The 27,590-nt window shown below is 32.8% G+C and overlaps 1 protein-coding gene and 1 long non-coding RNA gene across 9 annotated transcripts in view; one reads left to right on the top strand and one right to left on the bottom strand.

The window, feature by feature from the left end:
* Cdh18 (cadherin 18) overlaps positions 1-27,590 on the top strand; it is a 924,665-nt gene that overhangs the window by 441,827 nt on the left and 455,248 nt on the right. For all 8 annotated transcript variants that reach the window (XM_087189262.1, XM_087189255.1, XM_087189253.1 and 5 more), the window contains one exon: positions 9,428-9,490. The gene's annotated coding sequence lies outside the window, so the exon portion shown is untranslated. The remainder of the gene's footprint in view (positions 1-9,427; positions 9,491-27,590) is intronic.
* Positions 16-27,518, bottom strand: LOC147824478 (uncharacterized). The gene is made up of 6 exons (XR_015442210.1): positions 27,060-27,518; positions 26,428-26,498; positions 14,868-14,992; positions 6,725-6,774; positions 6,549-6,619; positions 16-2,468 (listed from the first exon to the last, which is right to left on the bottom strand). It is a non-coding gene; the product is annotated as an uncharacterized LOC147824478 (long non-coding RNA).

Below are 27,590 nucleotides of genomic sequence, written 5' to 3'. Positions count from 1 at the left end.
ATCACACTGTTCCCCTAAAAGTGTACTATACTTACATTTCAGTAGCAAACAAAATGTTTAAGGAGATGGAAACGCTAACCACCTTGATTTGATTATTAGATATTGTATGCCTGTATCAAATGACCCCATCATTCCTTACACATTTGTACAAATGAAATAAAAATTAACTTTTAAAAGAGACAGATGTCGTGTGTCATCACTAGCAGTCATAACATTAATTTCTTCTACTTGCTGAGATCAGTGCATGTCCCTGGCATGTGAAAGAAAGATGCCTTGGAAGTTGGAATGACCGCTCTGTTCTCCCAAGTCTTAAGAAAAGCATTGTGGAAAAAGCCATTTGTATCTCCCTGTTCCTCACAACTAGAGTTAGTATTTCCCAGGATTTAACTCTTTTTGTTAGATTTCAGCATACTGATGCCACAAAATGAAGAGACAATCAAAAGTTCACCCAGCTACGCTGCATCTCACAGATTTGCTTTTTGAATGTAATTTGACCTGTAGTAAATTAATCTTTCTTTATTCATCTGAAGAAAGAAAAAGTGTTATTTTGTACCTTTTAATTTTTTCTTATAATTGTAAATTTAGAATTTTTTTTTCTTCTGAAATGAGAGAAACTACTCTACAGAGAAAGACACAGGATTCATGTCCTGCATGTCAAGTTTAAGAATGTGTAGGTCTTCAAAGGGCAGAGTTAGCTTCTGATCACAGATAAATCTCTGTTGCTGGCAATTATATCATTGTAAGCCATCATTCAATTTTTTAGTTCTAGGCCTGCACCATTCATTTAAAGGTAATAAGTCAGTGAAGTATCAGATTGTAGATACACATACCCAAGTTCAATAGCTCACTTAGATTCTTGTAGATTAAAAAATTCCCAAACCTTGATCTGCTATTCCTGTGCATTCAGCCTCAGTGGAAGTAAGTGATTATATATGTAAACAAACACAGCAACATCATACATTCAACAGAGATATTAGGGTTTTTAACTGGAAGGTTAAGACATGAACTTATCTCGGAAGTCATTATTTCATTTAGCATCCCATTTTTGTGACTTTTACCTTTAAAAAATTGACTATTTGCTCTCAAGGCCCAGTTTTATTCCTACCTTCTCTTTGAAATCAGACTTGTCCATTTGTGCTGGATAAGGTCATGCTCTTACGAGAAATCTAACAAACACAATGGGAGTTCACTGTTGTTTATTTCCTTTGAGCATATATGTGTATATGTATATATATGAGATTATATTTTAACTCATAAATATATAAGATTATATTTTTAATCATGTATATTTCTTTTCTTTTCTTCCTTTTTTTTCCCAGTACCAGAGTTCGAACTCAGGACCTTGCGCTTGCCAGGCAGGCATGGCAACACTGAACTAAATCTCAGGCCTGTGTTTTCTTTTCTTAAGGATACAGAAGGAACACTCTTATAGAAAACACCGTCCTAAGAGAAAGGTCTTTCCTTATCAGAAGTATTGGATACTCTATTCGCTTTAAGTTTCTGTGGGCTAACATGTTAGAAGAAAGTGACTTTACTCCAATTCCGTTCTACACTCTAAAAATATGCTTCCATTATGCATCTTTAAGGGTAAATTGCTTCTGTACAGAGATGGCTGTGCATTGTGGGATGAGAAATGTTTAATTTATTCCTTAAATAATTATCTTGGTCATATTTATGTGGAAATATCCCGTAAGGATTCTTAAGATTCTTCCCACATATGTTTTCTTATTTTGTTGGATTTTTGAAAAAACACCTAAACAAAGTAGTTAGTCCTGAATATCTTAGATTCCCTCCACAATCCATGTTACCACCCATCTTTCCAATTAAAGATAGAGCAGGAGTATAGAGAGCAACAGGGGTTAAATGAAGGTCTCAAATTGTGAGCTGTAAGTGCAATAGCTATTCAATTCCCTAGTGCTCTCAGAAACTACCTGAGGGCATTGGGGAACCCTTACCACTTTGTTACCTGCCACTTTAGATTTACCAATCCTGTGTATATAAAACCACACCTAAGAATCTATTTCAACCTTAGCCCATTCTAAAGCTTGCAAATACATGAATATTCTAAGCCATTATTTTTCTAAGTCTTCCTTTCCTCACTGGTATACACTGAATCCTCTGTCTTTCTGGATATTTTTACCATGGTAATTCAACTGTGGCATACTTTCTTTTAAAGGGACAATTAAATTCACAAAACCAAGAATACTGCAAATGAAAATCACAACAACTTACACAATTTCAGACTATTTCATAAATAAATTTTCTTTGAATGAATGTGAGCAGTAGTACACAAGTACCAATAATCTGGCTGACATCCCTCATGACTCTGCTCCACTTCTCCGAATATTAGAGGGACTACAGAACTGTATATAGATGCCCATTTCCTCTGCATCAAGGAGGTGCACGGAATAGGTGCCACTTGTTAAATTTTTATTTAATCAATTCTTTCCACCGGAAGAAATTTCTCTCTGAAAGAGCAAACATCATTGATTAGATTAAGTCAGTTCTATCATTCTAGAACATCAATATAACCCTCTTATAATTCTACTATTCCGTGTGTCTATGTAGATATAACTGGTGAATAAAATGTACTTTTTTGAGGTTGTCTAGGACATTATTTATGATCTACCTTCTAAATTGTAGAATTATGAAGCTTACATTGGGCTGTGGATAAATATTGCCAACTCTTGTATTGGCCAAGCACATCTCAGTTTGTTTGAATTCCTTCTGTCCTTAAAATGATATTCATGAAGTACAGGTGCTCTTATTCTTTTCGTTTGCTTTAGCCAGAATCACCTCTCTCACAATATGTCATGGCCAGTCAGTGCATCTTATCTTTCCTATACTAATAGAAATAATTTTCTTCTGATAGAGACAAGTATTAATGGATTGGAAACTGTATAGCAGTCAGATACAAGACCTGTTCATTAGCCAGCTTTGCGATCATGTCTTCTGATTATGCCAGGGCTTTGACAGTCATTTCATGACAGTTTTCTCCATATACTTACATGAAGATGGCTTTGATTTAGAGACAGTGTGTGGAAGTCAGACTCTGTGCTATAAATATAGCACATACTGAGACATCCTGCATAAAAATCCTTTCAAGGAGTGTGGTTAGCTGCTGATAGACTTCAGTTATTAAGTACAATGTCTGACTCATATTTTGAGCTTCAAATGTACTCCTCTTGTGGCCTTAGGCCAATGGCAGTGGTCTTAGGCCAATGGCAGAAGAAGGTGGTATCAGGTTGGTATCCTAGATATTCCTACCTAATATAATATTTCTTCCTTAGCCAATATTGTTCTAGACTTATTTGGCTAGAAGAGATTTTGACTCAAAGTTTCATTGTGCTGGCTATTAGAGTAAGAATGTATGATGTGAGGGAATACATGGAGTTCTTAGGTGATGATTTTTTTTAAAAGAATGGTTTAAAGAAAGTAGCATCTGTAGGGCTTTAATATGACATATAATCTTATGAACAACAATAATGAATTTTTCAGGCATGGTCCCAGACGCCTGTAATCTCAGCTACGCTGGAAGCTGAGCCAGGAAGACTGCAAGTTCTATAAAATGTTTTTAGTTTTTTTTAAATGTTTGCCTTAATTTCATTCTAATTCTCAGATAAAAGGTAAAACAAATGTATATTGTTCAATTTTTTCAGTTACCTTTTTCGTTCTCTAATTCTTTTATGTTTACTGATTAAAAACTTAAAAATGTGTAAGTAAAATATATACATATTAACTCTATGTACCATATTTGGAAAACACCAAAACAGGTACATTTTATTTATGAGTCACATGAGCGCCTTATCTTTAAAACATCATAGTCTTTGAGATATTCTAACTGGGGTGGGTTGCATTTTAAATTGTTCCCCTGAATTTGCAACCTTCATTGTATCTGGCAGTGAGTGGATGGTGGATTTCATTTCTGCAATGAGATTAAGTTATAGAACACCGGTGATGATATATTCAGGATTAAACTAGTTGAGTCTGATATAATTTCACAAGCTCTTTAAAAGCACAGCGTTTTCTTCATCTGGGGACAGAAGAGGAAGCCATAGATTAGAAGCACTAAGGAGGTCCAAATACTATTCCTGCTGACTTGAAGGCTATTTGTTCTGACTTGAGAGGACCATGTGACCAAAGTGCTACCTCTGGGGTCAGGGAGTGGCCCACAGCTGGCAGCCCTCAAGCATAATGAGACATCAATCCTAAAACTGCATGCAATTAGACTGACACAATGTTTAGTTTTCTTTTGTTCCTGATACCCAATAACATCCTTATTAAGTGCAGCATGACCTTTAGATATATGTGTATATCGTATAGTAACGGAATTATGGTATTGAGCTTAGGTGTCACCTCACATGTTTATCATTTTTGTGTGGTACAAACATTCAAGATCTTCTACTGTAGTTATTTTAAAGAGTTCGGGATAATATTATTAATCATAGTTACCCTACTGTGCATTAGCACTTCTTCCTATCCAATTATAACTCTATACCCGTTGACCAATCTCTTCTTATCCCCTTTCACTTCTACCCTCCTCAGCCTCTGTTATACTCTTCTATTCTCTACTTCAGGGCATCAGGTTCTTTAAGTTTCACTTATGAATGAGAACACATGGTGTTAGTCTTTCTGCATCTTGTATAGTTCACCTAACATAAAGTCTCCCAGGTTAATTTATGTTGCTTAAATGACAGAATTCTTCTTTTTTAATGGCTGACTAGTATTCGACTGTGTATTTACATCAGATTTTCTTTATCTATTCTTCAATTTCTCAATACCTAGGTTGACTTTATGTGTTGGCAATTGTGGATGGTGCTGTAATAAGCACAAATGTATAGATATCTCTTCAACATACTGATTTCATTTTGACTAGATTCTGCCAAAACCATAAGGTACTTGAAAACAAATCACTGGAGCTTCTAATAAATCAGAATAGTAGACAGCCTGAGTTTTACTTTGTAATACCTTGAGCACAGAATGTAATCTCTATATTTGCTTGTTTTTTTCTAGAGAATTGTTGTTTTTCTCAACTTATGTTAATTTTTATGTAGTAATAGAAATTAACGTAGTTATGTTTTATATTCTAGAATAGTATAATTAACAAGACCTAGGTTTCTTGAGTCCTCCAAGTAGTAAAGCTTTAAATTCACTACACTGTTTTACACAAATATCTCTTTAATACTGGGCCATTAATCATTTTCCAATAATTAATTAGCACAGTTAATCTCATAATCACAAGAAAACATTCTTGTTTTAATTAAGCATCAAGGTAAAACTGCAATAAGTTTTTGATGCAAAATTTGAAATTTGAACATAAATGAAATATGTGATGTGGAAATATAAGAATTTTTTTCTGGGAGGATGATCAAGAATTTTATATGTTCTAATGAGAATGTTATGAAGAAAAAGGATTTATTTGTAGAACTATAAAAATGCATAGTTATCCAAATCATAGTAAAATATAACATGTTTGATGCTGCTTCTTTAAGGATAGTCTTTCCAGTAAGCATTTTTCTGCTATGAAGACTATTTTTATGAATTACATTATTTCCCATTAATAATACTGATATTCACAGATATGGATATATATGTGTATATATATATGTGTGTGTGTGTGTGTGTCCTGTTTTTTTCTTTAGACAACTTACTATATTAGTAACAAGTGATCTGTTTGAAGTTATTAATGTGGAGTTTGGAATTTTAATATATAGCTACAAACTATAATTTATGGTAATTTATAAAAAATACATTGTTACTTTGTATTCAGAGACAATTTTCAAAAGAGTATAGTAAAAATTTTTCTCCATTTTATTTTAAACTGATCAATTTTTTCCAATAATTTAGATGGGATGGTGAAAAATTCTATTTCTTATTTCTAAGGTATTAGGACTCACTGTCAGATATAAGAAAACTATAATTTGCTCTTCACTAGATGTCTATATAAATATTGAGATCCTTTGTAAATATTTTAAATCCTTTCAAATTGCTCAGGAAGCAGTAGATATGTACCTCACTAAGCTCTCTAAGTCAATAGAATTGACTTCTAGTTATCTATATATATGTATATGTCCTGTTAGCTCAAATAGATTAGAAAATAATAGAAAGTGTACATGGAGTTTCTGTACCAACTTTGTTAATTTTAATTTTTTTTCACCTAGTACACTATTCCTGGGGAATAAATGAAAATTTGGCATTTTAATAAAGGGTAACTAAATATTTTCAAGAAGTAAAAGGCATACATACACTACTATTATTAGCATTATATGAACCTTTTTATATTTCATAAGTTTACAGTTTTCCATAAACAGTTTAATTATTTTTATAAATCTCCATTAATATATAAAAATTTAGGTTTTAAATAAATGAAACCATCTATTATAACATGTCAGAATATCACTAGACTAGATCATTACATTTCCATTAATTAGTTCCGTTAATTATACCAACATTTAACAAAATATTTTTTTATATTTTATGATCAGAGCCAAGACCATTGACATTAAGCAAACCATCCCACAAGGAGAAAAGTAGTTTATTTGTATTACTTTATACATTTCCTGATGCTTATCAAGCCACCAGTAAGCGATTCTCCTCAAGGCTTTTCTTTCAAAACCACCTATAAAAGTTAGAAGAGAAAGTTTAATTCACGAATGTTAAATCACACTCCCACGAGATGGAGTTCAGTTTCACAATGAATGGAGTCACCAGATGGACAACTCACCATGCGTACCACTACAGAAATTTTCTTCACCTCAAAGAACTGAGGCTCTCCTGGGAAAACAGAGAAAATATTGTCATGCTGGTCTGAAAGGATTCAATCAACAATGCTGCATAAAAGATTTTGCATGGTATCTTTTTTTTTTGGTACCAGGGATCGAACTCAGGTCCTTACTCTTGCGAGGCAGGCAGCAGAACCACTGAGCTAAATCCCCGGCCCTTGCATGGTATCTTGTAAATAATAGATTCTCAATAAATGCCCAGTCAAGCCCACACTTTCTCACTATTGCCATGGAATTTACATATATGATAATTTATCAAACTTTGCAAAAATATGGTCACATATACATGCATTAATTTTATTCAATCTTGTCCTTGCTACTGTAGAGTACATTAACCTAAAAGACTAACATGCATTTGTGCAAATATGAGGAATCCATTTACACAAACATGTATTTTAAGCATATGAGGGGTTAGAGTAATTTATATATAAAAGCTACTTGAGGTAATTAGAATTGTTTTCATAAAATAATATTTTATTTGTTTGATTTTTATATTAAAAATTCTATAATTTATGCTATATTTTAGCTAAAACATTTTTTGTATTTTCAATATGTTATGTTACTATTTCTTACAATGTTTTTTTAATTACTTGTATGCAGTCCATAATTATTACATTCCTTGTGGGAAGTTGGTACATGTATGTAACTTATTTTAATTCTTTTTCATCTTCTTCTTCTCCCTTTCCTTCCCTTTTCCATCATCTCTTGATCTCCTTATCATTTGAGAAATATCTATCTCCCTACTTCCTATTATTTAATTTTTATTTTTCTCTTTATTTATAATTTGGGTTTCATATATAAGAGAACTTGTATGATACTTAATCTAGTGTATCTGAATTATTTCACTTGATGTGACCTTGAAGTGCATCCATTTTCCTACAAGTAGCTCAGGTTTATCCTTCTTTATGGGAGTATCGTTGTTTGTAGTAGTACCACACCTATGTTTGTATATATTTCATTTTCTTCATTCATCTGTTGATGGACATATAGACAACTTCCAAGATTTAGCTATTATGAATTGTGCTGCTATAAACTTGGATATTCATGGATAACTGTAATATGATGACTTTAAGTTTGGGTTGAAAAAGATATCTAGAAAGAGAATTCCTGGGTCCAATGAAATTTCTCCTTTTAATTTTTTGAGGCATCTCCATGGTGATTTTTATAATGGTTGTACTAGTTTGCATTCCCACCAACAATGTAAAAGTAACAGTCCAATGTAAAAATTTTCCCTTGCAGCCTCATCAGCAATTATTATTATTATTATTTGCTTCCTTGATGACAGTCATTCTTTCTGGGGTTAGATGTAATTTCAGTGTTCTATTTGCGTTTCTCTAATGGCCATTAACACTGAACATTTCTACAGGAATTTATTAGACATTTATACTACTTCTACTGAGAAGTGTCTATTCATTTTATTTGCCTATTTTTGATTGGGTCCTTATTTCACGGAGCTTATTTTTTTGAGATTTTTATATATTCTAGATATTAAACCTCAGTCTGAGGAATAGCTGGTAAATTTTTTCCCATTCTGTAAGTTCTCTCTTCATTCTGTTGTTTTTTTGTGTTTTTTGTGTTTTTTTGTTGTTTGTTTGTTTTTTGCTGTGCATAAGCTTTTAGATTTGATATGATATACTTTGTTTATTCTTAATACTATTTCCTGGGCAATGGGGATTCTGTTTAGGAAGTCTTTGCCTACACCTATGTCTTCAAGAGCTTCACCTATTTTTTTTCTTCCAGCTGATTATATCTGTTTTAACACTTAGGTCTTTGATCCATTTTTATTTTAGTTTAGTACTTGCTGAAAAATATGGCTCTAGATTCAGTCTTCTGCATGCAGATTTATTCCTAGCGCCATTTGTTAAAGAGACCATCTTTCCTCCAGTGTATGTTTTGGCTATAAACTTGGGTATGCATATATCACTCTAATATGCTTTCTTTTTAAATAGTTAAACGCATTTAGGGTTGTTTCTGCATCCTCTCTTCATCGATCTCCGTGTCTGTTTTTGTGCCATTTCCATGCCAATTTTACCATTGTAGCTTTGTAATATAACTTCAGATCTGGGATTGTGATGTGTCCCACTTTGCTCTTGTTACCCAGGATTGCTTTTGCTATTCTGAGTCTCTTCTGTTTTTGTTTGAATTTTGAGATTGTTTTCTCCACTTCTGTGAAGACTGTTATTGGTATTTTGATTGGGATTGTGTTTAATCTTTGTATCAGTTTGGGAGCTCTGGTCAATTTTGATTAAATTTGTTCTGTCTATCCAGGGACAGGTGATAGCTTTCCAACTTCTGAAATCCTTCTTGATCTTTGTTGGAATACTGGTTTTTTTGTGTGTAGGCATGGATCTCCAGTGTAACACTCGAATGTTGTTAAAATTTACTTTATTTTGACCCAAATATTATTATCTTTGAAAAAAGATTTCAAGTTAGAAAATAAAGTTTTATACTCTCTTACATGACAGAAATTTAGAATTGTTATGCTTATGTGCATGTAGATGCTTATAATGAATATTATTGTTTAGGTTCTATGTTTAATAAATAATTACTTACTGACAAAAGTTTGTAGGCCTGCCCACACATTATTTCTCTACCTCATAGAAATTCAAAGAAAAATGAAATATTATCCACTTTTCTCTTTTCAGAAAGGTGCCGTTTAGAGATTAAGGAATGCGCCAGTGACCACGCGGGACCCAACTGACAAATTGGTAATTTTACCACAGATTTGATCTGCATGACCACACATCACATGGGAAGCATTTATTTAGTATTCCTCTAGTGACAAGTAAACAAAGCGTTCTTATTGTACTTTTGTAAGAACAACCCCAGTTCTAATTGCTATCCAGAAAGAAAAATGTTAAATTAATTAAGAAAGATTGGTGCAAAACTACCTTTAATTTAGTTAAAAAGTATAAAACGTAAAACAATATTTTAGAATATGGACTTTCATTACATGTTATGTGAGATATAATTTTTAAAAAATTTATGTAGAGCTTGATAGTTGGTGGATATTAAAAAAAACATAATTCTGTGCAGAGGTTATTACTGAGGAAATGGGGCCCTGACTTGAATAGATAGAAAAAGAAGTATTTGGTGAAGAAAGTTGTGATAGAAAAAGAATCTGCTGGATAAGCTAGTCTAGAAAATAGACTTGAACGTTGTAATTTTGAATTTATGCTAACAATGGGGAATGCCTGAACTGATTAAGGAAAAATGAGGCTGAGGACAAGGAAGCTGATTAAGAGAAAATTACAGCAGTTAAAAGCGACCTGGGCCTTCACTGGACATTATTCTGTTGAAAATACAAGAAAATCGTATTTAGGCAACAAAAACTAGTCAAGTTTGGCCAAAGATGAAGAAAAAATGTAGGTTTCACTTTGGTAATTAACCAAGTGATTAAACTATGACCATTTTTTACATCTACTAAGTGGAAGTTATATGAATCTCTTTAATGTTTTACATCAGTGTTCCCTAAATGGATATGACAAATTAAGTATGAAACCAGAGTGGAAAGGTTGGAAATGTTCTAACATCTTATTTTGATGTTTTTTCTTAGGCTTCTCTTTGTCAGCTGGAAAAATGCATACAATTACATTAATTCCTATGACTTTTCTGCATTTTTCAAAAGTAGGTTATATTCCACAAATTAAGGGCAAGCCCCGGCTCCTTAGAAACTCATAGCCATGTGGAAAAACATAACACAAACAGGTATTTTTAGAGACTGTCATGAGACCTGCACTTTTAACTAGAGAAGAAGGCAGAATTCTTCCTGCAGTAAAGCACGACTGTCCAGCATTGCTTCCAACTGTGAAGGAAGTGCAATCTTAGGCAACTGCATCTTGTTAAAAATGAAAGTGAGCAGAGGATACTGACAGATTCTTCCAGGCAGAGAGAAAAGTATGTACAAAGGCATGAAATGATATGACCCTAGAAAGGTGATTTATTCAGAAGTGTTGGATTCAAGTAAGATAACTTATTGGTGCATAAGCCAATTAAATGACCATGGCAGTCAAACAGTGAGACAAGTACATCTTCACTCATTAACAAAGTGTGGCTCTGTTCAAATCCACTTCCAATTTTGCATCTAAACCTAGAACACTGGCTTATAAGTGTTTCAAAAGGATTCAGCCTCATTGGTTTTCACTCAATGTCCCATTATACCCCCAGGACAAACATATTTATCTGTTGGTTCAAAATCCTTCGATATCTTTTAATCCCTCCCAAGATGCACTCTAAAAAAATAAAATTTATTTGAACAAATAAAATTTCTCCATTCATCGTGTCAACTCATACATTAAACTAGTAGTCATTTCAAAGTGCTTATCATACCTTAACTTATGCTTAACTTGTATGTATTTCAGGTCCACTTATCTTACATCATCTGCACATGCTTTCTCTACACATGAATATATGCTAAACAGGCCAACATATTTGTATGCCACACCTTCAAAACTTTTTTGAAATACCACTCACCCTTTGAATGTTTTCCTCAACTGGGCCTTTCTCAAACTCACCTTACTTTTGTCATGTCTTAGGAATCCTTTTATACAACAGCTTATCATCCTGTATCAATTTGCCAATTTGCCTATTACTTATTTTACATAACAACTTAGTAAAGGTTAAACTTTTTGAAAGCCAAGAGCCTTTTTTTTTTTTTTTTTTTTTTTTTTTTTTGTACTGGGGATTGAACTCACAACCTTGCGCTTGCCAGGCAGATGCAGTGCAACTGAGCTAAATCCCTGCCCCGATAGGATCCTAAAACAACACTAAGAAAAATCTAAATCTAAAAAAAAAGTTTGTGAAAACAAATGATTATGTAAAGAATTATCAATGAGGAAGTTTGGATTTTAGCCTTTGAATGATGGTTAATTAAGACGTTTGGCAGAAGAGCAGTGGTTTAATGGTGAGATTACTTTTTATAAATATGATGTTGGGTACAATATGTAATAGACACTGTGGATTTGTTTGTTCAACATGCTTTCCAACTAACATCCCTTTTGTACTGCATTGGCTGGAAACTTTAAAACTGCTTTCCCAGACTCTATTGCAGCATGAGTACCAGATGGAATTTAAGTTTCTCTAATCAGTGCACTAACAGGAGGCTGCACAGAATTGAGTTGGTTATGGGGAAAGGCAGAGTAATTTGTTGTTTGGATTAGCTCACAGGCAACGTGATTCTAGAGCAAGTTACTGGAGTAATTACAGCTAAAGTAGCTCATTTTGTGCCCTAGTTCTTGGTGTAGTTTTGTCTATTTTTTCTGCCCCATTAAAGATTCTGTGAGCTATCTGTACTATTTAATAAAACCCTTTCTTATTTACCTAGTCAGGATGGATTTCCTTTTTTATATAACTAAGAATCTTGGTCAAGGAAGAGTATGAACAATTGAATGGAACTTACAGGGAAAGGAGACAGCATTTACACTATACAATTGCGACCGGACAAGTGGCTAAGAACAGGCAAAGCTTAGGGTATGGAAATTACAACATGAGAACAGCTTTGAGAGACAGCTTTTGAAAAAAAATATATGACTTTAATATTATTTAAAAATGGAAGGAAGGATGAAAAAAATCAGAATGAAAAAGAATTCCAAGAGGGATCAGATATTTAGGGAAAGGAATTTCTATTATGCTTGGTGTAATACTGTTCAACAATGAGAAGGGCATCAGGAAAAAATGTATTGCACATATTAAACTAGATTGTGAGGAAGAAAATTTGGATATATTTACAGGGATTGAAATCAATCCCTCAACTACCAGATACAAAATTAGCAACTACAAATACTACTGTATTTCAAATTGTATAAAAATAATCTATAAGGTTAATAAGTAATAAATACTTAAGTGCAACTACCAATTTGAAAATCAAGTGAATTTTTCCTTTCCAATATTAAATAGCCTGCATAATATTCTATCATATTAATAAACCACAAAATATGTGTGAACCTTAAATTACCTGTACTCTTTGGAATCATCTCATTCTTATTTTTAATTTTCACCTATTAACATTTTTCCTTTAGGGGTCTCTTAAATTGTTACAACACTCTCAAATTTGCAATTACTTTTAAACTACATAATCATTTTAAACAAAATATTTGATGTGGCCATATAACTAATTGAGCCATGATAATATACATAAATCTGACTGAAAATGTAGGAACATATTTTACACTTTGCATGATTGTCTCAAAATCTCATGTATTGAAAAACTTAAACGTGTGAAGTTTCTGTTATGTGTGTATATATAGTACGTGCAATATGTTTGCATTATTTCCCAAGTTTTCTTCAAATGCAGATGTTAATATAATTTATTTAAACATTGGACTAGAAGATGGGCATGTTGGTAGCATATTTGAAAATAGCCTGGAAAGCAGAGTAAGACCTAGTTCTAAAACATAGAAAGAATGCATAAATAAATAAATAAATGCATACATACATACATGCATACATAAATATTGGAGTAAACACAAAGCAGGTTTTATGAGATGTTACGAAGCAATGAATTTGACAATCTTTGTATCAGAAAATCTGCTTCTAAGACTACAACTCCTTTCAATTTAGGTCCAGCTCCATAGAAATCAAGAGCACTTCCTTCCACCCTGGGTGTTAAAGGGTCCTCCCTAGAAGGAAAGAAAGAATCAAGGCTCGGACAAATGTCTCTTTCAGCCAAATTATCAACATTTCAATAGTTTACAGGGGAAAAAAGGAATGATTTGATATTTGCATACCCTAGATCCTTGTAGCTGTTTGTCAATGTTGCTTTCTCAGATAGTGGATCCACCCTTCTGGATTTATATTTACTCTTGATACTATTATTGTTATTTTTATTGAATCTTTTCTTTAAAAACAGTCTATGAAGTGCATTTACTGTAACAACAGAGAAATAGGGGCCAACACTAAATATGAACTCAATGGAGAAGACAACACCCAGAATACTCTGTGGTATTTCAATTATAAAAATGAAATATTTTCAGTTAAACACATGACTACCAATGCACAGTGGAGGAACACCTTGATGATAGGAATGAAATAACAGAGTGTGATTATTCTCTTACAATATAAATTTTGCTTTATGTAGTGTTTTGAGGTATAAAAGCCAATTGCATTATGATATCTTGAGAGTGGTTATTTTCTTAGAATAAATTCCCCATTATATTATTTTTATTATTTTGTTAAGCAAGTATTTATCAAGTAGAGGAAGTCTATGGCTTCTTCTAACTGAAAAAAAAAGGTGTTTGTTTACAAATATCTGTAAAAAATATAGTTACTGTCTACTATTCTAATTCTCTATAATGCTTATAGATATTATATCTTAGTTTTTATAATGGTAGTTACTATACATCATAAAAAGTGTGTAGACTTTACTTTAATTCATCCTTTTATATCAACTTAAAGTGAAAATCTGTAAATTTTTGCTACTCTGTTTTGGTTCCCAAATTAGAATCACTCTTATTTCATGGCCTACATACTACAAGCACAATGTTCACTTCTTGTTTGATGGTATTTTCCTGTGGCTTAATTTAATGAAAATATCAAGGGATAATTCACATTCTTAAGTTCATCAGTTATGCCATGTTCTTAGATGACACAATGGTTTTGTGTTTAAAGTGTTGAAGCATCATTTTTTCTCACATGAATTTTAGTTATTCATTTCAGTCCCATAAAAAAACCTTGATTTTTATAATTTTCAGTGTTTTCTTACTTCAATCTATACTTTTACATTATTGCTTTAGGAAATCTATTCAGTAAAAGTAATTAGCATAGATACTTCCCCCTTTGTATTTTATTGAGATCCCTCATACCCAAATACCAAAAAGACTTTAAAATTTCAAGTTACAATGTTTTATTTTATATACATGCACTTTGTCACATACAAACAAAGCTCAATTAGCAAAGTTTTTAATGTTTGCTTCATGCTTGACAGAATTCGTATTTCAAAAATATGTGCCTTTGAACACACATCTCTATGTCCACTTTTGTGATGTAATTAAGCCTAAATTCACTTTGATTTTCCTTGCATCAGTGGACATCCCTTAATTTATCTGTATCTGTGCCAGTAACATAGGAGTATCACAGAAAAGTGCTCACCTGCAAATAGAGCTGGGTCTGACTACTTGTCTTGGGCTGAGGTCGGTATGGGATTCTCCTGTTACTCATTCCCGCAGTGCCTCAGTATGGACATAAGAGGAAGATATTAGTGCTTCCTCACCAGGCTGTTATGAAGATGAAACAGTAAATACTCAGAAATGTTCACTGAACTTCTAATATACACTCAATGCTTAAAAATATTATCTCTTTGTTAAGCCTGTCTCTTTAATTGTCCCTCTGTCACTTTCCCAAACTCTCTTGCTTACAATATTCCTTGTGTCAAAATAGTGGCTGTCAGAGGCAAAAGAGAATATGTCAGAGAGAGAAGGGCTAGGGCTCAAATCATATATGTAAAGATATTTTATGGGAGGTATAAATTTTGGTGTTCTATGGTAAAGTAAAGCAAAAATTTTTAACAAAATCCCATGCACACACACACACACACACACACACACTCACACACACATGCATGCACGTTTCAAAATAGAACAGAAGAATCTGGATACTCACCATAAAAGAACGATAAAAGTGTAAGCTGATCAACACACTAATTACCTTGAGCTGATTGCTAGCCGAAGCATACATAGGTCAAATATTATATCCAAATATTATGTGGTTATTGATAAATTTTAATTATTTTAAATTTAATAAATAATAAATTGTTGGTGAATTACTAATAAAATTTTAATATTTTAAGAGAAACGAGTTCATTGACATTTCTGAACTCATGCAATGTGTGGAGAGCTACATATTCATTTGCCACAAATATGGTCCTATGACTATGTCCCGTAGGAGGTGGAAGCCAACACCCACGCACTAAGGGCAGTTGTCATTGTGCACAGTGTCACCGAGAGAGCAGCTCGCACCCAGTCACTACCATATTACTCTGCAGTTTTCTTATTTGAGTGATAAAATATACCTAGTGATGCCAAGTATTTGTCTAGACTCAGGTAATTAATCCTTATTTTTGCTTATCGACTCTTTGGCCAAGACAACTGCTGACCATCGAGGTGACCACAATCCTGCAGCTACAGTCCCTTAATATATTTCAGATGTTTTTAATATAATTAAGACACTCCAAATGAAAGTGATGTGGGGAATAAAGTGGTGTTTATATAAGGTACATTTTAGTTCGCTTTTCACGTGGGCTTTGACACTTCGAATTCTGTAACTATTTTCCCCCTTTCAATCAATAAAACTTCACCTTTCAATGATTTGCTAAGTGGCGTATTATGACTTTAGTCCAGTAGTATCCATGTACATAACGTTTTTTTACTCCATGACCAAAGGACATGAGAATATATGTAACCAAAAATAGCAAGTTTGACATTTTTTGGAAGTGAAATAATTTTTCATAGTTAGAATTTGGGGAAGACTGTTATTTTTTCACTGTATTGGCAATGTAAAGACCTGAATTTAAGAAACAGAAAATGCACGGTGATCAGGCAAAGCCAAGTCTCCAAGGAAAAAATTCCTTAAATACATGAGAATGTTGCAGTATATATTTAGTGCTTCAGAAGTAAAGATATTGAATACATTGCCTGAAAAAAATATTTGACATTTCAAGGAAGACTTTTGACATTTTTAAAAAGAATTCACTTGTGTCTTTCCCCAATTGAAAATGCATTGTAATATTCTTGAGTTAATGTGATCTTCATTTTATAGTGTCATTTTCTTGAAGAAAGAGGAAAAATACACATGAGAAGGAAAAATTAAATGAAGGTCAATATTTAAAATGTTCATTTGTAATACTGATAAATAATTAATTGTTGCCTTCTCTTTACTGGTAGAGAATTCTAAAATGACTTGGGAAATACAAACGCCTGGCCCATGCTCCACTGAGACAAATCTGATGTGCCAATAGCATTTAAAGATTCAAATAGAACGCTGAAACTCATGCCAAGGGATTTACAAAACAGTTGAAGACAAAAAATCATTTCCTGAATTCTTCCTGGAATGCCTAAGCAAGTACAAAGCCTGGATATTTTACTGTTCACTTAAAACTGGAAAAGGATACATTCATCTCACATATCATCTTCCCATCTTCTGCTACAAAGAGCACTCTAGTCCCAAGCATACAATATTTAGTGTTTGTTGATGAAAAAGAGTTCAGAAAATCTCAGCTGAACAGTCTTCATTCTGTTTGTGCTTTCACCATTGTCTGTCCCCCCAAATAATTGATCTTAAGACCCTTGATGTCTTGATTTAAACTTTGCCATTCTGTAGATTAAAAACTGCCTTAGTTACTTTAATCTCATTGCTGAGATAAAATACCCAGCCCCCAAAGTTAGAGGGGGAAAGGTTTATTTAGCTTACAGTTTGTAGAGCTCTTAGTTCATATCTGGCCAGCTCCAAGGCAGGGTGGCATGGCAGACAGGAAGAAGGTAGCAAAAGCAACAAAGGCCCTTAACAGCTTCTTTATGCCCCTTTTATTTTACCCAGACCACTTAGGGTGAGTAGCACTCACAACCTTAATCCTAGTGCTCTGGAGTCTACCACTGCACCATGAATCAATCCCAGATTACACACTCTAGATCCAGCCATCTCTGAAGAAGCTCCACCTATGGCCTCATGAGGCTTTGGGAGATATCTAAACACAAGCCATAACAAACATATACGTAATATCATCCATCTTCCCAATGCCCACTTCTATGGCTTCTTGTCTTTTTAAACAAACATATCAAAGTAATTACATATGCCTTAGTCCCTCTACCATTTCCGTTGGTGGAAATGCATTATCTGCCATTCCTTCTGAGCACACTCAGTAATTCCTGACAGCCTTTCATGATTTCTTTATTTAGTTATCATGTTACCAATTCATCCTGTTTACTCTAACAAAGTCGTAACTAATATGTTCATATGATATACAAAATTGCATGATATGCAAATCTATCATGCACAAAGAAGTTTGGCAATTACATCAAAAACCTGGTTTATACTTCTATTATCTCTCCTCTGTCAATTTCTGAAGTTTTTGCTGTTGATTTTTTTGGTTTAAGACATATCTTTTCTTTTCATCTTGCCTCCAACTCTGTAGTCCAACTCTTCTTCCACTATAGAAGAATGTATGTGTACTGGATTTTGGAAGGGAGATCTCTAGATTAAAAGGGGACATTAATGTTCAGAGAAATATCTCCTTCAATCAAGTGATTGATTCCCCATTTGAGGCAAAAAGAATGATTTCATATTGGCTTACCTGCACCTGATTCCTTGGAACAGTTTCTAAAGGGTGCTTTCTCAGACACTGACTCCAACTTCCTAAATTTATATTCCTTCTTTTCCACTTCATCACCCATAACATTTTTAATCTTTCCTGGTGTTAGAGAAAAGCAACTAAGATGACTGAATCTTACTTTCTTATGCTTAGCCTTTGACTTTATCTATATATAATTTATTTTTAAAAATTCCTTTCCTTTTTATTACAAAGCTGAAAATGTTGATATAGTGGTTTGCTTTTGATGATTCTGGCTCTCCAATGCTGTCACTATTTGATAATTCCTCAGCTTCCCTTCTGGTATCACAATAATTCATTATTTCTGTGAAGATTTTCAGGTTCCTCCTTGACTACATTTGGGTTCTGAGTGCTGTCATCCTGACTTTATCCCAATGTAGTAATCTTTGTCACATTGCAAGCATTAAAACATCTGCACATTCTTTTTCTTTTTTACCCATTAGATTATTGATGACTTGTGAGCAGAGATCGGATTTATTTCCTTTATCCTAAAAGTTTATGCAGTTCCCAGCACAGAGTCTTACCTTGTATTTCAACATGCAGATAAATGTTCACTCTTGGATTTGACTGGCATTGAATTTGAAAAAGCAGTAACTCTACACTGCTCTATTTAAAACAAATGTTTTAAATATTCTGTCACTGGTATTTTTGTACAACCTCGGTGGTATGCATTTTCTAAAATGGTACATTAAGCAGTGGGGTATCTATTGACTTAAATAAGCAATCTAAAAATATTTTGGATTTCACCATAAACAAGTTTCCTTGCTGTTAACAGCATTTGGGGAAAGCACCTCAAATATACAGTTGACTGCATAAAAAAAGTAGCATTCTAATTTTAGAACTTAAAGTTATAATAATGTACTTACAATGAGATTTCTTGGATCTCTTAAGGCTTAATTTGTAAAAATATTTTGGTAAGTGTGATTTTAAATACTATATTATACCTTGCAGTTTGTTTGTGACATCCATGTTGCAAATGTATAAGGCTACATTGAGGAAATGGTGAAATAGAAGCCTTAACTGTTTCTGAGATGCTTTAAACCTATAAATAAAATGCAACACGACATTAACCAATCAGCATAAATATATAAATAAGCAGAATGAGATACTAAAAGGGATTGAAAATAATCTTTCCCTTTCTTAATGTCCTAGACGAAAAAGGTTCAAAGACATTCTAAATGGGTTGCTCATTAATCTAGTAAGTTTAGCCCCATTTTGTAGCTACAATGAGAATTTATCATAGTCTTTCAACACAAACTTCTCTTAGAGCTCCAGAAAGAGTACATCAAGGGAGAGGCTTGGAGAAATGAGGGTTCTATGGAATGGGAGGCCATTGAGATCATTTTCACAATAAGTCGGGGGCCCTAGGGACAATTTTATACTACATTTGAGCCATTAACTGCGCTCCACATCCCCATGCAGGCTGCCTTTGCAATGTAAACAGTGTTATAACTTCACAATTTGAAAGTTCACACATGCATAATATATTTATTTGTAAATAAAGATTAATACAGGAAAATTGACAAGTAATAACATTTTCTATTTTAGATGCATTTTTGAAAAATAGATACTGATATCTATAGTACATATCAATAAACTTCTAACCTCATTTCAGAATGTTAATGTCATAGGTGTATTTTAAAAGCTTACTTGTCATTTTATTTCTGTTATTCAAATGAAGACTATAAAAACTCTGAGTCTCTGGAAGAAATTCCAAAGAAGGATTGCTTGCTAATTATGGGAAACATTGCTTTAAAGGATTTGTACAGAAAAATATCAATGGAATTGAAGAGTAGGATGGTCAGTTATGAAAAATATTTTCACTTACATATTGACATCATGTAACAATCTAGCTGTACCCTTCATAACTCTTCTTACCCAACCCTGATGCACCTCATGTCCCCATGAGGCACTGAAATACAAAGTGAAGAAGGTCCAACTCATTGCATAGCTCTGCTGGGGTTGTTCATGGGGATTTTTACATAATATTCATGTGACTTCACTGTAAAGTTTCATTATCTCCAGAACTGTTCAGTATTTTGAAACAGTTCTGTTATTCATTATATCTAATTAGAGAAATCAAATCTTATCTTTAAAAGAAATAAACAAGTGGAATAAAGCTGAAAATACCTGTAAAATTATTTTTTTCTAAATAAAGATGAAGTCTTGAACAATAAAATTTCAAAATACCTGTAGCATATGTTGACTCAAACACAGATTCAACTATCACAGGGAATCACAATTTTTTTTTCTGATTTCAGTAAATATCACTATATCGATGTAAGTAAGAAATGTATAGATTTATGTAACACATATGTATTTATACTAGAGGATATTTATTATAAATATCAAAAACTTTTAGCTAATATTTTGACCTCTTTTTTCTAAGTTTTTACATAGCATTTTCATCTACCTTAATGAGTAATGTAAGGTTTATTATAAATACTCTTACATAGAATTTCAGAATTCATATTAGTCTCCCTGGAAAAATCACTTAATATAGAAAATGAAGTAAATTTTATTGTGCCCATTCCATTGGGATCTAAATCAATTATATATAGTAGTTTTGTTATAAAATTATAAACCAGCAAAATGAATTTGCTTCTGGGAAAGTAAATTGGTGAAAACCATAGGAAAGGCAAGATAAAACCCTGCAAATACAAGCTTTCTGGTGTTACATACACGTCTGACCTGTCCTACCCCAAATAAGATCCCTTCACTGGGGGAAAGATAGGCTCTTTATGAAATAGTACTGTGAAAACTGGCTATTCATTTGACAAAGGCTAAACTTAGACCATATCTATCTCCATGCACTACATTATAGAAATCAACCAAAGATCTATGCATTCGAAAAGAAAAACTTAATCTTCTGGGAGACAAATAGGTAAAATAATTGAAGACAGAGGTGTAGGCAAAGACTTTCTGAACAGAGCCCGGTAGGATAAGTAATACCTGGAATCAAGAAATGGGACCATTATAAAATTAAAAAGCTTCTGCACAACAAAGGAAACCATTAACAGAGCGAAGAGACAACCTACGTAGTGGGGAAAAAATTATCACCTACTCCTCGGACAAGGGACTAATATCAAGAATATATAAACAAATTTAAAAAAATTAGATCTCCCAAATATATAGATCTAATAAAAAATAAGCATTTAAAATTTATAGACACTTCTATGAAGAAACACAAATGACCAATAAATACGTGAAAAAATGTTCAACATCACAGGTCATCAGAGAAATTCAAATTAAAACAACACAGATCCCATCTCACTCTTGAAAGAATGGGTGCTATCAAGGAATCAAACAATAACAAATGCTGGTGAAGCCATGAGGAGAAAGAAGCCCTTCTCCATTGTTGGTAGAACTGTAAACTGGTAACTACTAAAAATTAAAATTTTTTTAAAAACAGTGATTATTCTAATTGTACTTTTACCTATGTTTTGCCTAGAATCTTCTTCTTTCCATAATAAAATTCTCCTTACTCTTCTTCCTGTGCTAACTTTCTTTCAAATAATTTTGGATTCCATTATACAGAATGAAGCCCTCTGTGCATCTACACAGATTCTATTGTGAAATGTTTGTATTTCAGAAAGATTTTAGTGTCACTGAATCATGATAAATATAACTCTCACTGTCCTAACCTATAATCCAGATTCTCAACAAACAATAAATAAATAATGATGTGTGGGCTTGAATGTCAAAGAAGAACTTTACTTTAAAATCAGTTGAAACAAATGAAGGATGTTACTGAGTTAAACGATACGATCAGTTGTATGTTTATAATCCACTGTGCTGTAAAGAATAGAATGGTTTGGACAGGTATAAGAGCAAATGAGAAGAGATTATTTTAGAAGCCCCCCTTGTAATTTAGGGGAAAGAGGATAGTAAATTGGACAAAACATGTCTGTCGAGTTAGAAGGCAGTGCAGATATTCCTTCTCTAATAACCTACGATTTAACAGTTGTTTGGACCTATGACAGAGGTACCATGTTTGGACTAATGACCAGCAACTTTGGACTTAAGACCAGCATTTGGATTTATGACCTGCATTCAGACTTACAGCACAGAAAAGTGAGGGGACTGTGGCCTTATAGTGGTTTCTTCTATAATACATTACTGTGAGTTTTGTTTATTGTACTGTACAATAATGTAGTTTTATGTCCTATTATATATTACAGTACTGCATATAAGAGTTAGGCAAATGAAAGCAAAATCATCAAGCTGGAGTTTCCTTTTGCTAATTCTTTGTCAGAATATTGTAATGTACACACCATATACAATTCCTCATTTAGTGGCCCATTCATTTAAAGACCTCATTGTGGGAATGGAACTCGGTTGTTAAATAAGGAATGTTTGTAAAAGGAACTGAAAATGCTACTTGTGAATTAAATTGATAGTATAATGACACACTCAGTGTATGCAAGGGACAGGTGAGAGGAGGTAGACATAAGAAGCAAACCCTGAGTTCCTAAGATGTTTGACTAAGTCACAAATGTGGCAATCATTGCAACAGAAAATTATGAAGAAGAGGCCAGACTTGGGGCATAAGAAGGCTAATAGTATAGATATGGAATAGTTGATGTGGCACTTAAGAGATACCTATGTGTGCATATAAGTAGGCAAATGGATAGAAAAGTCAGAGGACAGTCATGGAATGAAGAAGCTGAGATACATAGGTGATAGTCATGGTATAAAGAAATTGTATAAAATTCTGGTGCCTAATAGACTGCCTGTGTTTGAGCACTGAATAAAAATTAAATGAAACTTTCATGAAGAATTCCAACCTTTAAACACAGGGAAGAAAAAGTCTAAAGATTTTGAGAAGGAACAATCAGAGGGAGGGAGGTAAAAGTACAAATATGTTTTGTTATAAAATTAAGAAATTCTTCACTAGAGCTATTGAAAATTCAGATAAGAACCAAAAAAAAATCCTTGAGATTGATTGATTTAGAAATTGCAAAAGAAGCACATATTAGCATTATGCACCTACTAAGTGCCCGCCCTGGACAGATACCTCCATATTTCAAAAAGAAGAGGAATCAGATTAATTTAGATGGAGTTACATATTTTAATGATATTATTAGCTTTCTTTCCTCTTCTTCCATTCTCACAAACTATTTTTTCATAAGGACTTGACTCATTTAAATTGTCAAAGTGAAAATGCACTTGTGTGAGGACTTGCAGTTTTGGTCTTGTTTGCAACTATATTTTTCTATATAAATATATATATATATATCAATATTATGATCTTGGTTAGTAATAATTTGTTCTATAGAAATAAACTTATTCTTAATGATACCATATTCTGATTTCTAAGAATCCACACCTAAGAACAATTTCCTGAATCTAGCAAATATGCTAAGGTTCAACCCTTCTGGAAAGCCGATCGAAAAACTGGTTCAACCATATGTATTCCTCTGCAACAACATCACCTATTGGACATGAGATTTTACTTGTTTCCATTTTTACATCTGCAAGTCTGTACCTCGTATATCATTAGCATCACTATGTAGCCAGATACCATTTATTTTTCATAGCATCCAATATAGCTGTAGCCATATTGGCTCTTAAAAATAAAAAAAAAAATTTAAGTGTTTTTATAATTTTATTGATGTGAATTTGAACACAGGCAGAGTGTAATTTCCTTGGCACCAAACTTGTATTTGATATGCACTGCCAGTTCATTTATTGAATCCTCTTGTGCTGAGGGGCAAGGATATTATTGTAAATATGGTACATTCTTTCATCATCTTGAGCTTTAACAGGTAGATAATAATTTAAAAATTAAAAAAATCTGTACTCTAGTTGAAGATTTTAGCAAAATTAACATTCACGCAAAACATGGCTCTCATGTACTCTCCAAGAACAGATTGCCCGTAACATGCTCTGTTTGTGATGAGATATTAAAGACCAGCTCTCATAATTTTTCACTCCACATTTATAGATTTGTTTCTGCTGACAGACTAGTGGAAATGTAATTAAATGTTTAGTTTAATTAAAATAGAATATAAATGCTTGTTCTCAGAAATTCAATGCAGTCCCCAAAATAGCAAACCTAAGTGATTGTTTCTCAAAAGCATGTTCTACTGATTCTCTATGTCTTTTTCTAACACTCAAATGTAATTACTCATATATTGCATAGTTCCAAAACTGTGCATTATCAATGCACACCACACATATGTTTGCACACACACACAAAGGTGGGAACTCAGAATCTATAGGAAGTTCAGAATGATATTGATATTATGTAAATTGGTCAAGGCAAGCCTACTGAATGGATGGACTGTGATACGTATGGAGAAGCTCACAACAGATATCTCTATACCAGGTGTCAGGCAAATTTTTTTGTAAAGACCAGGGAGAAATGTTTTTGGCTTTGTGGCCATATAGCCTCTATCAAATTTACTCATGTCTACTGTGGTAGTATGAAAGCAGGTGGTTTTTAATCAAATGGGCATGATTCTGTTCTAATAAATCTTTATTTATGGACACTGAAATTTGAATTTCATATAATTTTCATATTATTCTAGAGTCTTACTTTGATTGTTATTAACCATTTAAAAACTGCAAAAACATTCTTAGCTCACATACCATATAGAAATAAGTGGCAGGATCAATTTTGCCTGCAAGGATTAGTTAGCAGACCTTTGGTCTGGATATCTCATTCCCTCTCTCTCTCTCTCTCCCTCCCTCCTCCCTCCTTCTCTCAAACTCTCTAGATCCAGTAAATACCACACTTAGAATTACTCAGTAAATATCTATGATCTCATCTTCTGCTAATCTCTATGTTACTCTTTCTTTTCTACTCACACAGGTAACTTTTTGCCCCCTTCGATGAGCACTTACTTCATTGTTTCTGCATACTTACTCATGATTGAAACACCCACATTTACAGATTTTAACAATATTTAACTAGTTTATTTCTGAGCATTTTAAGTATTTATTTTTAAAAAATAGGTCATTTATTTATTTAAAAAAAATGTCCTGCATCAATCAGCTCAATACTGTGTTTTCATGGAAAGAAATTCCCAACAGGGTGCTTACAATATTTAATTTAAGAATTTGCTCCTGCCAAAAATTTTTGGTGTGTGTAAGATCAAAATCTGGCTTCTTTGTTTTATTCCAAATCATTAGCCACCTGACCTTTTATAATTAATTAAATTATCCAACCTTTTAATTTTGTAATTTTAACCAGCACTTTGCCATATATTAGATATTTCTACCTTTTTTTCTGCATTGCTATATGTTCACTGAATCATCACTTTACTTATATATAAGTTGTAGTTTTAAAAAATTATACTGAATATACATTGATTTTTTTTTTATCAATTGCATATAGCTTCTTTTATTCTATATTGTTTTTTACCTACAGTGAATAAATTTAAAAGGAAACTTCCATCATTGGTAAAATTTTTAAGGAATTCATTTAAAAATCTTTGTGATTGTTTAAAGTTCTTAAAATAACTATCTCACATCTCATGGTATGTTTAATTTCTCATGAAAAAATATTGTATGTCTCTTTTATATTTGTATTAAAGTTTTGTACTATTTTTGGTAAAGGAAGCAAGTTTCTTTTGAAGTTAAATTTCAGTCACAAACATTTTTTAGGATATTGAAAGGGAACTATTTGTTATATTCTTTTTGTTGTTTACTAAAGATTTACTGTATTTCCTAATATTACTACTTTACCTAACAGATTTGTCTTGTACATAGCAGCAAACTACTACATGTAATACATCAAAATCAACATCATATCTTCAAAGTTACAGCAGTGATTAACCCTCAACTATATTAATTTAGTTTTATTTATAGAATACTATGTGCTGCTTGTGAAATATATGCAAAGTAAGAGAAGTAGAAAAATGAAAATAATGAGTGAATTCATATTTGGTTCATCTGAATATTAACACTTCATTGTTTCAAATTTTGATTTTAATGGGCACTTTGATAAGCATTATGCAAAGTATAGACACACGTGATTAAAATTTTCCAACAGTGTAAAATGTTTAAATAGCAATGAAATTTTTTCTTCTCTGTACATTACAGAGGAATACTAGTTTTTAATTTTTCTTGTAGACAATAGTATTATAAATACATTTTATTCTCATATCCTTTAAACTAACTCTCCATCACTTTTAATATTAATAGTTAAACAGTCATAAACCATTCATTTACTTCTGATCTCTCCCATTCGTTGCCTTCTGTTCTTATAAACCATGAAGATATGGCTTAAAAATAATTTTCACTTCTGATATGCCCAATCTAATTGCTGCAAACAGAACCATTAAACTTTAAAAAGAAGATGAAATCTATATATTTACTCACCTTTCATACTGTTTCTTAATCTTGTAGTGTGCTATTTGTTTCAGTATTGACTTGAGCTCCTAATTGTTTACCTATATTTTGTGATTTTATCAAATGAAAAACTCAATGAATAGTTTCGATCCAGTTGTGAAACTGTCTCTGAACTGTGCCCAAAGAACCATCTCCCAAGTGCCAAGATCTAAGGGTCATTTTCTAAACTTGTGTAATTGTAAGAATCAGTTTATGAAAGGTTGCTAAATATTTAGATCCCTAAATATCTGCACTGACGAATCTGATTTAGTTATTCTGGAGATCCCAACATTGGTTTCATCATCAGAAAACTTTGAATTAATGATCATTCTGTTTTGATCTGTTATTCTGACCAGCCTTTCATGTATTTGTGTCTTTTTAAGCTTTGCTTTCTGTTCCTTCTCATTTGTTTATAGAATCAAGTTGAAATGGGCTAAATACATATTTTTTTCTGAGAAAATTAGTTAAAATTCATAGAAACAACACTGATAATATTTCAAAATAATTAAGCCCACATCATTGTGTATGTAATCATTACAAAGTACTGTGAAATACATTCAAAAAGTGAATCGTTCATTTTTGTTAGCTTTCTATTTTACTTTTTCTCTGTTTCATATACTCACAGACGCGCTCTACAGCTTCTGTGATTGGCAAACCAATCCCCTTTATCTCTGGTCTCTGAGTTTTGTCCTCTGGAACTCCAAAGCAGAGAAAATCTATATCTTCCCTAAACAGACTGTGAATGTAGCAGATCCTTGCTTTAATTCTTTCACTTTTCTGAGGAGCAGGTAATCTCAGCAGCACAAGATGTCAACACATGAACCCCATTGATATCATGATCCATCCTATCCTGTTTTTCTTTTGTAATCTGTTCTCTTTGGTTCAGTCACTTATAACTAGTTTACTTTTAAGAAGATGCTATTTATACACACATAAGCACTTTGGTTAAGTCCAGAATGGAAACTGAGAGATTGTATTTATCAGGTGTTGTAACTGTTATGTACTGTGTATCATGTGTCATATACTATAAATGGTAAATTAGACAAGTTATCTCCCTCACTCTGTGTAATGATCACAACTTCTCTTCCAAGATAGGTGTTACTATGCCATCAAAAAAATAGCAAAATGGCCAGGGGATTTAGCTCAGTGGTTCC

The sequence above is a fragment of the Heterocephalus glaber genome, unplaced genomic scaffold (assembly GCF_053883595.1).
Source record: "Heterocephalus glaber isolate CG9 unplaced genomic scaffold, H.glaber_assembly_v1.0 deba00001538, whole genome shotgun sequence".
Classification (NCBI taxonomy): domain Eukaryota; kingdom Metazoa; phylum Chordata; class Mammalia; order Rodentia; family Bathyergidae; genus Heterocephalus; species Heterocephalus glaber.
The sequence above is the reverse complement of the archived record's forward strand: the minus strand, read 5'-3'. Positions and strand labels throughout refer to the sequence as shown.